Genomic DNA, 14,990 nt, shown 5'->3' on the forward strand with positions numbered 1-14,990 from the left:
AGGGTGGGGATGGAGGGGAGGTAGGGGTGGGGAAGGAGGGGTAGGGGTGGGGAAGGAGGCTGGTGGGTACCTATGAGGAGGAGGAAGGTGAAGTGAGTGGGTGGATGGATGGGTGTGTTTGGGTGGGGAGAGTGGGGGGGAGAGGGAGCGTATGGACAGATGTGGGGGAGGGGGGAGGGAGTGGCAGGTGGGGGTGGAGGTAGGTGGGGTGGGCCTGCTATAGCTGTCTACGGACCAAAATACTGGTGATGTTAGCAACAGATGCCCTCCAGTGAGGCTGACCCTGTGGTACACCTATCTGCCAGGGTGGGCTGTGGGCGGCTGGCAGCGAGATAGGTAGCAACGGGGTGGTGGAGCGTGGGGAGAGAGAGAGAGAGAGAGAGAGAGAGAGAGAGAGAGTGTGTGTGTGTGTGTCCAATTTTAACGGGAGTCTTGTAATCATTTCACTTACAGATCTTCCTCCAAGACTACACACGTGTTTCTCAAGTTAATATTTACATGTGTGTGTCTCATTTCTTGGATCACGTCACTTATACCAACTAAGAAACATATAGGTCTCCCCCCCACCCTTCCACTTCCCTCCTACCAGTGCCAGCGCGAGCAATGGACAGATCCCTCCTCCCATCATCGCCTGAAAAAACAACACCCCCCCTTCGTCTTCTGCTTCCAATGGTGCTCCGCTATGGGACGTGAATAAGAATCTGATGCATTTACGCTATCAACACTATGTCACCATGGCAACACAATAATGAATACTTAACACACAAACACACACACAGCTTAAACGTACACCCAGAAACACATCAAAATAATAATAACTCCCACACATCGTCCCCAGGTATAATCCACTTCACCTGTACTGTTGCTTCTGAATAAATAAACACCTTTGTGAACGTACATCTCCACAACCCACTGGAGACACGACCTTATATGACACGTTTTTCGAGAAGAATTTTTGGCTCTTGAATATTAAGACGAGACTAAAGCTGGGAATATAATCTTAGCCCCCGGGGAAAGAATTCAACTTGAAGAGAATGGTCGGTTACAGTAAGAGATGCAGGTGGGGTGATACAGTAGGTTTAATAATTCACGCTACAGGATTTTACAGTATTTTTGTCTGTACTTTTAGCTGTATCTACTGTGATTTTAAGACATAGGTAGAATTGTAGAGGAAGGTTATATTATTAGTTCCTTCTACAAGTCATAGTGGATTGGTTGATGGATACAAGTTCATGGAAATAATAAAGTAGAGATTGATTTTTGTATGGGTAATTAATTTCCTATGGGGGTTCCTGTACACCCATAAATATCATTGTGATTTGTAAACACACATACATACATACACACACACACATCAAGGGGGTGTAAGGAGGGGGGGGAATGGGGGAAGGAATGGGGTAAGGGGGGTGTAAGAAGAAGTATAAGTGAGGTTGGGTAAAGGTTAAGGAAGTAAGATGGTGTAAGGGAGTAAAGGGGATGTAAGGGAAGTACAAGGGTCTCTGTAAACACCTTGTAGAGTGAGCGGCGCTGCACCTGTGGGGTGAGAGAGAGCCACGCACAAAAATGTCGTATAATTATTTACACAGTGATCTTAGTAACACAACAAGCTGGTTGGTTGACACTGGCACTGGGAGGCGGTGTTTACATTGTGCCTCAAGGTCGTCTCTCTCTCCCTTATCTGTTCCTCCACCCTCACCCACCTGTCATCTTCACCCACCTGTCATCCTCACCCACCTGCCGCCCTCACCCACCTGCCGTCGTCACTCAAATGTGGACCTCACCCACCTGCTGCCATCCTCACCACCTGCCACCCACACCACCTGCCGCCCACACCACCTGCCACCCACACCACCTGCCACCCACACCACCTGCCCACACCACCTGCCACCCTCACCACCTGCCACCCACACCACCTGCCGCCCACACCACCTGCCACCCACACCATCTACCACCCACACCACCTTCCACCCACACCAGCCACAAACATTGCTAGCCACGAATATTTGGCTGTGTTTAAGAAGCTCAATTTCCGCCTTTCATGACCTAACTGACATTGTCTTTTATGCACGAAGGAGTTTTTTTCACAGCCAACGAATAAATATTGGCTCACTTTGTTTCCTTTAACTTACCTTAACCTAACCTAACCTACCCTACCCACCCACCTGCCGCTGCTCCTCCTAAATTAAACAGGTGACTTTTTCAGGTGTTACTGCCAGCTGAGACAACACAACCCAGACGACTGCCACCACTTGTTATGATCTGTTCCCAACATACATACATACATACATACATACATACATACACACATACATACATACATACATACATACATATATACATTCATACATACATTGGATTCTTTTTAATCTTTCATCTTACACACGAGAATATCTAGTTATGTTCTCCGTCAATGAGTGAGTGAGTGTAGATGTACCACAGGGGAAGAGTTGGCACAAATCAACCTTTATTTACGGATTTTTTTTTGGAGGGAGGTCGGGGGGGGGGTGTGTGAAACTGGAGCCTGCGTCCCAGCTGAGTGTCCCTAACCCAGTAGTGTGTCCTTAATCCACCTAATGTATGTGTCCCGTGTCCCTAACCCCAGCCATATGTCCCTATCTAAGCTGAGTGTTCAGGGCCCACTTGTCCCCGTCACCACCTGCTCTACCGTGACCCAACTCAGACCTCACCAGCCGTAACATCTCCCTCACACCGGGACCAACCCCTCCTCCCCACCCTCCACGTCCCTACTACGGCGACAACACGTACACACAGGCCTTACACATGAACATGGGGCTTACACGTACACATAAGACTCATACGTACACACAGGGTCCACACGTACAGAAGGCTCCACACGAACACACAGGATCCACACGTACACCCAGGATCCACACGTACACAAACATGGTCCACACGTATACAGATGGTTTCCACGTACATAAAAGGTCCTAACGCACATAGAGGGTCCACACGCACACAGGGAGACAGGTGAGCGACATACAGGGAGGCGAGCCAGAGTATGTCGTATCCTCTGCCAGGATGTTCTTATGTGGTGGACCTTACGCCCCCCCCCCCTTCTCCCTGACCCCACCCCCCTCTTTCCTCTCTTCCTTAACCCATCCCTCCATCTCTCTCTCCCATGCTCCTTCCTTCCCCTTTTCCCTCCCTGGCCTTTCCTTCGTTCCTTCTCTCCCTCTATCTCATCCTCCCTCCTTCCATCACTCTTTCCCTGACACCCGGTTTGTAGTTATTTTTTATTCACCATTACAGCGGTGTGTACATGACAATACCCAATATGTTGACGCTATAATGTATAAGGATCACCTGAAGATTAGCTCCCCCGTGTAGCCTTAAGTTAATTTATACACAAAAACCACCAACAATAATAATAACTTAAAAAGACAATTGTATTAATAAATCGTCGAGTTAGCGCTGTTTATGGCTTTACAACATAGCTACTGTACTCTAAAGACTCATAGCTACTGTACTCTAAAGACTCATAGCTACTGTACTCTAAAGACTATCATTTTTGTTGACATTGAAATTCTAAAATAAACAAATAAATAGAACATACAAACATACATAAAAAATATACAAATTTCCCATATATAAAACTACTGTATTTTTACCAAGAGTCTTCCCCCCCCCCCATGCTTCAATTTTCCAGCATTGATAAAAGAAAACGGGACAAGGTTGGTTGCTTGTTTGTTTTGATGCGTGACGTCAGAACAGATGGCGTGATGAGCTGTCGCAGGTGTGTGTGTGGCCTTGGTAACACACGCACACACGCACGCACACACACACACACACACGCACACACACACACACTAATTAAACATCTGTATATTAAAAAAAATAAAGAATTGTTATTATATTAAAAGGGAGACTCTACCATAACTAGAATATATTCATTTAACTCTAGACTTAATAATGTAATGAATCTTTCGCCAAAATATAATGTTAACTCTGTCTCCTCACTGTTGCTAGGAGTTTAGGTGGAACGTCTCTGATCTGGTCTTGGTACATTTGTTATGCTATTTCTATGTTTTAAGTAAATTCTATCCATTATTTGCATTCTTGTATATATTCATGTGGGAGGAAAGTCATATCGTAGGTCAGGTCAGGTTAGGTTAGGTTAGGTTAGGTTAGGTTAGGTTAGGTCAGGTCAGGTCAGGTTAGGTTAACAGTAAAGAGATAGATGCTAGTTCAGAGAGGTCACCATGGTAAGAGATAGATGCTAGTTCAGAGAGGTCACCATGGTTACAGTACATAAACATAAGGTCAGGGTCATTAAACTCGTACATTATTAAGTCCAATTATCTTGTTCGGCGGGAAGACAAGGCATATAATGACGTTTCTCTCATCAACATAACTCATAGTCCTCTCTCTCTCTCTCACACACACACACAACGTCAACACTTCAAGAGTAAGCTTCCTGGCTGAGCAAATATTCACATGTCAAATTTCCCAGAGTCCAGCCTTTTACCGAGGAGATATTGGCTCAGGTTAATATTCTGGTTCTGATTATTTACACACACACACACACACACACACACACACACACACACACACACACACACACACACACACACACACACACACACACACACACACACCGTGTACATGACCACCAAAACGGTGTATGGCACATATGGCCGTCGTCTATGTATATATTCTCGCCACCGTCCCACAATCGTTCCTCGTAAGCCAACCGATAGTAATAATGTCCACCTACACAGCCCTTCCTCCTCCTGACGTCACCTGCCCCTAATACGATCTTTCCTGCCAACACCCGCCTCAGCTCCTCAGTCACTATAACAACAACAACACGCTCCAGTCATGTTGGATTGAGATTTTATCTTCTCGAGTATCGTATGTATATGATCCTTATCTAACATAAATTAGATTGTAGTTGTAGTAGGTGAGGGCGGGAGGTGAGGGCGGGAGGTGGGGGCGTACTAATAGTCTAAGAGTGTCGGTGAGAGTTCAGTGCGTTGTCCCTGAAGGAGAAGGAAGGTCATTTACAAGAATACTGGAGGTGAGAAAGCACCTTCCCCTCCCCCCCCCCCATTCCCCATGAGAGGGTCTACCACATTCACTTCCTGGTGGTGATGAAGCTGCCCTCCTCCGCACGTCGGCATCTTGATTATCGTAAATTTTCGTCTATTGTTATACTCCAACCCGATCATATAACATCCATCTGTCATACATGGTGTTGGCAATAGGTGTGGGGAGGAGGGTGTTATGCGTCAGAGGCGATGGGTGGGTGGCGGTTCTTGCTCCCAGCCTCCCGCACAAATTCGTTTTTTTTTTTTTTTACTGGGTCTTACCGAGAGTAACGAACGCTTGAAATAACACAACACTTCTGCCACATGAACACTCCCTGCAAACGAACACTACCGTCGAATGAATCCCGTTAACCACTCAATAAAAGAAGTCTAATACGTGGCGGCTTCCTTGTGTAGCCTCGCAATACATCATCAATTATATCAACACGGGCTGGCGAGTGTGGTCCGCTTACCCCCATACACTCACACACGTCAGCTATCCTGGCTCTCCCAGCTATTACCGTACACCTATCTTTACAAGTTCTCTATGGCCCATCATAAGACACTCTTTAACATCCATACCGAGGGACGACTCCAATATTAGACGATCAGCTGCTGGTACCGGATGTAAACAAAATATGAAGGAACTAAAAATTCATCGATATTCTACCTACAAAAAAAAAAATTTTATTACTGGTGAAATAAAATTAAAAAAAAATCTCACAACCTCGACTTTACCTAAGGCCAGGTTAACTTGATCTAGGTTAGGTTCTACAAAAATTCGGCTTTAAACTTCAACTTCCTTTGTTCTTGGCTTATGGGTAATACATTAATAATTAAGGTGCTTTACACTGAATCCATGTAATTCCGTGTGATACTCAGTGCTTCGGATTATATTTATCCGATAATTTGTGACTAATATTTTGTGGAGCGAGTGCAAGAATCCCCATCAAACCGACTTTACCTTACCTTACCTAACCTAACCACGTGTACCTAACCTAACCACGTGTACCTAACTTAACCACGTGTACCTCACCAAAACACGTGTACCTAACCTAACCAATTTTAACTAACCTAACCAAATGTATAACCAATTTTACCTAACCTAACCAAGTGTAACTAACCTAACCAATTTTACCTAACCTAACCCAACTACGTCTAGCTATCCTAACTTAATCTAAATAACCCAACTAAACCAAACCAAGTGTACCTAACCTAACCAAACTGGCAGGAAATTCTACAAAATAAGCCATCTAACAGCTTTCGTTTACCTACATAGCGACAATCTATTTCCACCGTTAATATACATAATTATACTGCATATACATTTTCCCCCTGTGAAGATAATCTATTTCCTCATCAAGTTGACGCCTCCTCACTCCCTCCAAGACTTTACAAGCTCATTAAACGACTCCTAAATCCACCAGTTTACCCCAAGAGCCTGACTCAAATCACGGTAATCGACGTTCTTTTCCCCGTGAATGGAGCGATATAAGCTGATTTAGATAAGGTGTTTGTCATATGGGAGACAGGGGGCCAGCTTAACGTCATTCCTGTCCTGCTCTGCTATCTGGTGAGGACGGGCGGAAGGTGGAATGGACAGGGGCCAGCTTAACGTCATTCCTGTCCTGCTCTGCTATCTGGTGAGGACGGGCGGAAGGTGGAATGGACAGGGGCCAGCTTAACGTCATTCCTGTCCTGCTCTGCTATCTGGTGAGGACGGGCGGAAGGTGGAATGGACAGGGGCCAGCTTAACGTCATTCCTGTCCTGCTCTGCTATCTGGTGAGGACGGGCGGAAGGTGGAATGGGATGCGTTCATTGTATTACGAAAAGTATGTTTGGAATTATTTTCAGTGTGTATGTGTGTGTGTGTAATGTCAAAGAATGAGTTGGAAGAATTTATGGACGGACGGACGGAGAAAATTAATACAATTATCCCAACTAAGACTATGAACACTATCACAGTCACTCTTTCACTCCCCCTTTGGTGATACAGGTAGAAGCAAACCAACATGGCACTATGCTACTATTACTCCTGAAGCCCCAAAACCTCTTCCGTCAGGCGCCCAAATCTCCTCTCTCTCTCTCTCTCCCCCTTCCTACCAACACCTGCTCTACCTGAATCTCAACCCACCTTTTTCTAGCGGGTTTTATAGCATTAGTTTACAGGCCGTTGGTTTTCCTCGCGCGGGATGATACTCTTTCGCAGATATACAGTACACACACACACACACACACACACACACACACACACACACACACACACACACACACATACACACACACACACACACACACACACACACACACACACACACACACTTGGCAACGTTAAAAATTCCTTCATATTTTGTTTATATTTTAATATTATCCAATCCCACGCTCATGTCAAATTTGTATTCGTTTTGATTTTGTTAATTTTGTCTATCTAGTAAATTTAAATAGACAAGATAATATATACAATGATGTGTGATGTCAAAAACCGAGTCAGGAATAGGCTAGGCTGCGAAAAGGAAAGATTTTCATTGCTTCAGAGGGAACAACTGACTATCAACCAAGAATCAGAGAGGAATAAAATAAACTGATCATTATAAAGGTTCAAAGGACGACAAGATGGTGTTTTAGTGCCCATGTATGTACAGGAGACGTTAATAGTGTGTTAATTAGACTATTACTAGCGCCATGCCAACTATAAGACCATCGTAACTTTTGAACAATGTGTAAAAATTCGACACACTATTAACATCTCCTGAACACACAATGGCTCAGGAGAGCATTGTGCCATCTCTGAGACCCTGAATTAATCATCTCTCACTCCTACCACCCATCCCTTTCACGCCCCATTCTCCCCGTTCATCCATTACCATCTAAACACACCCTGATCCTCTGGAACCAAAACATATTTTTTATTCAAGTCTCTTATTTCTCTGATTTATTTTTATCTTTTGTCTATTCATTCCATTTGCTACTCTCAATCGTCAGTTCTGCTACTACTACTACGACTACTAATTAAACTATTACTAATAAAAGTTAAAAATATAATAATAACAATGTGGCGTATAAATTTCACACACTCCATCAACATAAATCACACCAAAATTAATAATCATGGGAAACCGATGTCCAGTTTCCTCCCCGTCCTTGTAAAGGTTCAAGTTGAGAGCCTCGCCAAATATCACTGAAATATTGCACCTGTTGCGTTATAAATTATTTCACCTTTGGTATAAATTATTTCGCCTTTGGTATAAATTATTTCACCCGCGTGGTATAAATTATTTCGCTTGCATATACAGAACTCACGGACAGACTGTGAATTAAATAGATATACAATCTGAATTACTCCTTGCCATGTTTGCATTAATTAGTGTTACTGTATTTCTCTTTTCTATAAACTCGGTAAGCCATGACGAGTAAACAAACCCTGGGTGTGAAGATGGCGGATGTGACGTCATCAGCAGCCGTTTGAAGTTCATTCCGCCTGATGCTGTTTTTATAAGTGATCATTTATATCATTGTTTATCCTGTACACAAGAGCCAAGGACACGGCCGGGTTAAATAAATATTAATATGTTTACTCACACATTTAATAATATATTTACGTTTTATATAGAGTAATTATCTGTAAATATAATGTATTTCTTCAGACATTTAAATATACCGGGTATGTCTATTCATCCATTTAAATATATAACTACAAGTATTCATTTATTTACATTTATAATATATTCACCTGTTTGTATATTTAAGCAATTATATTCTAAAGATTTAAAGGAATTTGTTCACATATACATTAATTTTAACACTGATTTTACTGTCCATAAATTTACGTTAGGCCTGTTGACGCTATCCGCCATCTGTTAATGTAAACACCACTATTTAAGAGGCCGGTTCAGGGGGTCCACTGGTAGCACAATACTGTTTTTGCCGCTACGGTCATAAAAGAGGCGTCAATGGTGTCTTATGTGATCAGTAATGACTAGTCTTGCCATATGTGAACGTTTAAAATGACCCACTGAGGAAGCTATGTATTTTTATTTACGGGTCATTTTAAAGATTCATAGTTGACAATAATAATAATAATAATAATAATAATAATAATAATAATAATAATAATAATAATAATGTTCATGTAGGTAGAAATATTAGGTAGTACTGCAGCCATTACTTCAGTAGAGTTGGCTCACAATAAATGTGTGTATATATCTCGTGGCCAACCATGAGCACCCACCGGCGGCACAGTCTAAATAATCGCCCTTCAAGTTTAAAGCGAATCACGTAAAGCATTCTGACAACTTGTACCACACTACTACCACCGCCAACCACCACCATCACCACCACTATCACCACCACTACCATCACCACCACTACTACCACCACCACTACCATCACCACCTACCAACACCATCAACACCTACTATCACCACTGCCTCCAACACATCCCCCCACCAACATTAACACCACCAAAAGCTTCTCCACCACGCCAACACGATACGTACACGTCCTCCCACTATCAATATCAGCGTCTTCCCTCACCCCCACCACCTCCTCTACCACCAGTATCTCCCCTCACTACCCCAGCACTTCCCCTCACCACCCCTCCACACCTACATCACCCCAACACCTCCCCTCACCACCCCACCACCTCCCCCTTCACCCAGTAGTCTCTCAGTTGGTGGTCTGCCATCTGACCTGCCTTATCTGCCAACTGCCATCTGCCAACGCGCCTGCCAGAATCACTCACGTCAAAACTATACGCCCGGATACCTGACTGGACCACCTGAGGTTTTTTACGCCTGGCGCTAGTTTTACGCCAACCCAAGCGTACATCAATCACCTGAGAGTTTTCTAAGCAGGTGTTCGATGAGGTACACAACAGAATGGCTTGGTTTATGAGAGGAGGGTCGACTGCTGAGTACATTATTATGTTGAAGTCATTTGATTCCCTTATACCACTACTAACACTACCACCACCTACTACTACTACTACTACTACTACTACTACCACTACTACTACTAACACTACCACCACCTACTACTACTACTACTACCACTACTACTACTAACACTACCACCACCTACTACTACTACTACTACTACTACCACTACCACTACTACTACTAACACTACCACCACCTACTACTATACTAATAGGAGGGTTTGGTTAGATTAAGGTGGTTAATCTTAGGGTGAAATAACTCAGTGTGGAGGGGGCTAATCTTCAGGTGATCCAACATAATATATAGAGGTCAGCAACACTCTCGATAATATGAAGAGCTTAATTAAGGCTCAGCTTATCAGTGCTTGTTATCTATACCTTCACTTAACATCACCACTTAAGGGATAACAATTAATGTAGATAATTTTTTTTTCGATAAGATTCTGTACATTAATTTTGTCTCCTGATTGGTGCTGTATGCCTCCACACACACACACACACACACACACACACACACACCGCATCGTGATTAGCCTGTTCCCCTGTTCAAAACAAAAAGGAAAATCCACGCGCATACGGGCATAAACACCCTTTATTGGCCCTTACCCACAATATATCACATAAAAAAGGGGGGAGGGTGGAGAGAACCACTGAAGCGCGTGTCATACCAGTACACGTGGAGCCCCAGAAGCTACTACTGGGAGGGAGAGGCATTTGCCTGATGACAATGGCCCTCAGCAACAAACACCTGTCAGCCCTCACAACTCACCTTCACTCTTTACGCTACTCACACCTGCAGCAGCGAGGGTCAGGTACACACACTCACACCTGCAGCAGTGAGGGTCAGGTACACATACACTCCTAATAACCCAGAGTTGTTTGGACTATAATGAGAAATGACCTAAAAATGACAGGAATTCGTGGAGGTCGTCAGGCGAGACAGGGACCTTCTCGTTACGCTATTGTCTTGTTTCTTATCAGCTGCCTACGACCTCTCCCACGACCTTGACCCTCTCCCACGACCTTGACCCTCTCCCGCGACCTTGACCCTCTCCCGCGACCTTGACCCTCTCACGACCCCCGGCCCTATCATCCTACAAGCTCCTCACTGCACCCCCTGACTCACACGCCATAACCACACGTTACTACCCATCAACGCAGCAGACGACCTCATCCTGGTTACCTCTACTCTCCTGTAGGTGGTGGAAAGTACCTGACCACCAGCTTGGAAAAACAGCTGTCTAGGAAGTACTGTTCGACTACCAAATGTACTCACCCCCTTGGAAATACTTTACGAGAGAGAGAGAGAGAGAGAGAGAGAGAGAGAGAGAGAGAGAGAGAACACTTACCGTGAGACAGTGAGAGGCGAGGCACCCTCCCCCTGGCTCCCCCCTCACTGCCGCCAAGGGTGCCGGCACTGTCGTCACTGCTGGCGCCAATCTGTAACAATGCCATGACCTCTGTTACTACACAGATAATGAGAAACAAAACATGAACGAAAACACAAAAAGAGAGAGAGAGAGAGAGAGAGAGAGAGAGAGAGAGGTTACTATTATGAACCTGTCGCCAGTCAAGCTAACCTATAGTGACCTAACCTAAAACAACCTAACCTAACATACTAAACCTATCCTAACCTAACACACTAAGTCTAACCTAACCAAACCAAACCTGAAACAACCCAGAAAAAGACCAACTTGGGGCATAATTACCGGTAAAAGATATCGACTTGTTATCGTAATCAAGATTAAGCCTTGGGTGGGTCGGTCAGTATGGGGAGAATTGGGGGTCAGCAGAGAGGGAGAAAGGGTGGGGTCAGCCAGGGGAGAGGGGGTGGGGGGAGAGGGGTGAAGGGTCAGCCGGGGGGAGAGGGGTGGGGTCAGCCGGGGAGAGGGGTCGGTCAGCCGGGGGAGAGGGTGGGGTCAGCCAGGGGGAGAGGGTTGGGTCAGCCGGGGAGAAGGGTGGGGTCAGCCGGGGAGAGGGGTGGGGTCAGTCTGGGGGGAGATGTGGGTCGGCCGGGGGAGAGGGGTTGGGTCAGCCGATGCGTGCTTGGGGGGTGGATTTATTACAGAGAGGTCCAGCAAAACCCGAATTATGAGGGCGATATAAGTCGTGGTGGCTGGGTGTTGGTGGTGGTAGGTGGTGGTGGGTAGTGGTGGTTGGTTGTGGTAGTTGGTATGGTGAATGGTGGTGATAGGTGATTGCTGTGGTGTGAGTGTGGTAGTGATTGCGATAGTTATGGTTATTGAAGGTGGTTGGTTGTTGGTCCTTCCCCTGGGTCCTGCTGGTAAGTCATGCAAGACGGTCTTTAGGAGAGAGAGAGAGAGAGAGAGAATATGAATGAGGCAAGACGTTGACTGAGTGCCAGGAATATAAGTTACCAATCGTGAACAATGCCAAGAACCAGTGCCACTAACCTAACTACACCTCCTCCCTCTCTCCCACTTCTCCTTGCTCCCCCTCCCTCTCTCTCCTTCCCACCCCCCTTTAATTTACTTTCGCCTCGCTCCCTCCCTCCCCCTTCCCCTTCCAGTAAGCTGAAGTTAAGGGGGTCAAAATCGCCCCTTCTCCCCTTGCTACCTTGACAACCTACACTCATATATGTTTACCCCTTCCCACCCCTACCCTCCTACCTATCACCCCTACCTCCTACCTATCCACCACTACCTCCTACCTATCCACCCCTACCTTCTACCTATCCACCCTATTACCTTCCCTACCGTCCTCCCTCCTCTCCTTCCTACCGTCCTCCCCATCCCCTCCTTCCCCCGCCCCCCCACCCCTACCCCCCCCCTCCCCAGGTACACAGAGAGAGCCAACAAGCTGTCAGTGTGTGAGAAGGGCAGCTGGCAACACCACTGTAGCAATGTAATGGTAAACATGTGTACTACTTCCTGGTTCTCCTGAGTGAGAGCACCACTATAGTTTACCTCTGTGTGTGTGTGTGTGTGTGTGTGTGTGTGTACAAAAAACACAAAAGGACATTGACACACACACACACACACACACACACACACAAGAGCACCTCATATTTTAAGAATGTAAGTATGTACCAGTGTTTACGGTATGGTTAGGTTAGGGGGTGAATTAGGTTAGGTTAGGTTAGGTTAGGTTAGGTTAGGTTAGGGGGTGAATTAGGTTGTGCTTCACTGGGTAACGATACTATGTGTTGTTTTAATGTTTAGTGTAGAACCTAAATTTACAACCCTTAATGTACACTCCTAGATGCACCCCCAGAACGTATACAAACCCTCCCGCCCACCCCCCGCGTAGAAGCCACCCCCGCCATAACTCTACGGGGTCACACAGCCACATTTCACTAACGCTAACACCCACCCTTGTGTCGTAAAATGTACTACACCAATTAAGTAATCAACGGGTACTATCTCGCTCACTGTTTAATGTAGTTATATGGTAGAGGTGTCGGGGTGTAGTGTGTAGTAAAGGCGGGTTCGAGATAATGTTGGCACTGAATTATTGAGGGTTCGAATTACACAGTTAGAAGGGTTCGAATCCCACGTTAAAGAGGGTTTCGAATCCCACCTTAATGCGAGTAATTCCCCCCTCCCCTTCCTCTCTCTCTCTCTCTCTCTCTCTCTCTCTCTCTCTCTCTCTCTCCTTAAGACACATGACCCTGGCCAGTATTCTTCAGCACACCAACACGAGACAGGTATCGTGCTGGGGAATTAATGGACAATCACGGTGACGTCATTCTCCTTACTGTTACGACACAAATATGACGTCCACATTACCCTGAGACTCTACCGTAGGTGTAATTGTTCTCAGTTAATGAATAATTCCTCTATGATGTATTTCACCTGATTATTAAACACCCTGACGATATCTAAAGGTGTTGGGATGGGTTAGGTTAGGTTAGGTTAGGTTATATAGTATTACGATTTAGGTTAAGTTATCAGGTTATCAGGCAATGGTTTAAACTATCATCCTCAACGGGTTAAACCTCTTTGTGTTGCAGCTTAGTGGAGTCCTGTAAGATATCACAAGACAGTGAATCCCTCCCCCCCCCCTCCCCACCTGACAGCTGAGAGGGGGGGGAGGGGAAGGGTTTAAGTGGAGGGGATGGGAGGGGAGTAGAGAAGAGGGTAAGGGGATGAGAAGGTAGAGGGGAGAGGAGGAGAGGGGAAAGGTGCTTTTAAGGGACTAAAGGAGAGGGAAGAGGAGTTGAGAAGAAGGGAGGGGAAAGCAAGGGGAGGAAGGGAGGAGAGGTATCTGGTGCAGTTGTGCCCACCATCACGTCTACACGCCAACGCCCCCGGTTCGACCCTCGGCGAGTCTAGCGTCATGGGGCAGGCCAGCGCCAACCAGTTATGAACCAGTGCGTCCCGGTGACCAAGAGAGAGAGAGAGAGAGAGAGAGAGAGAGAGAGAGAGAGAGAGAGAGAGAATAATCCAACACACGTATAATCTCTTTACGTGACTGAGGCAGTGGCTGAGTGGTTAGGATATCAGGGTAACTGTTTTTTAAGTGTTACAAGTCCTGAGTTCGAACCCCGGTAAAGGTATTACTCGCATCCTCACAGGCCTGCAGGGATCATCACACACACACACATCAAAAGGGTGAGACGGATAAGAATTGGAATCTCTCTCACGTAAATCAAAAAGGTAAGACAGGGAGAAGAGATAGGACTCCCTCTCATCCATCACCCCTCTCCTCACTCTCTTTCTAATCCTCCCTCTCTCCTTACCCACACTCTTCCTCCCTTTCCCTTCCACCCTCACTCACTGCCCCCCCCCTCCACCCCCTCTCTCTCCTACCACCCCAACACTCCCTCTCTCTACCACCCCCCCACTTCACACTCCCTCTCTCTACCACCCCCTTCACCTCCCTCTCCCTACCACCCCCCGCTACCTCCTCTCCTACCAACCCCCCACTACCTCCCTCTCCCTACCACCCCCCACTTCACCCCTCTCCTACCACCCCCGCTACACCCTCTCCCTACCAACCCCCCCGCTACACTCCCTCTCCTTACCACCCCCCGCTACACTCT

General features: G+C 46.0%; 1 long non-coding RNA gene across 1 annotated transcript in view; it reads right to left on the minus strand.

The window, feature by feature from the left end:
* Nucleotides 1-14,990, minus strand: part of LOC121864019 — a 33,027-nt gene that overhangs the window by 12,354 nt on the left and 5,683 nt on the right. Inside the window, exon 2 of the long non-coding RNA XR_006088534.1 lies at nt 11,335-11,425. This is a non-coding gene — a long non-coding RNA (uncharacterized LOC121864019). The remainder of the gene's footprint in view (nt 1-11,334; nt 11,426-14,990) is intronic.

This window comes from Homarus americanus, unplaced genomic scaffold (assembly GCF_018991925.1).
Source record: "Homarus americanus isolate GMGI-L3 unplaced genomic scaffold, GMGI_Hamer_2.0 scaffold36849, whole genome shotgun sequence".
In the NCBI taxonomy this organism is placed as follows: Eukaryota; Metazoa; Arthropoda; class Malacostraca; order Decapoda; family Nephropidae; genus Homarus; species Homarus americanus.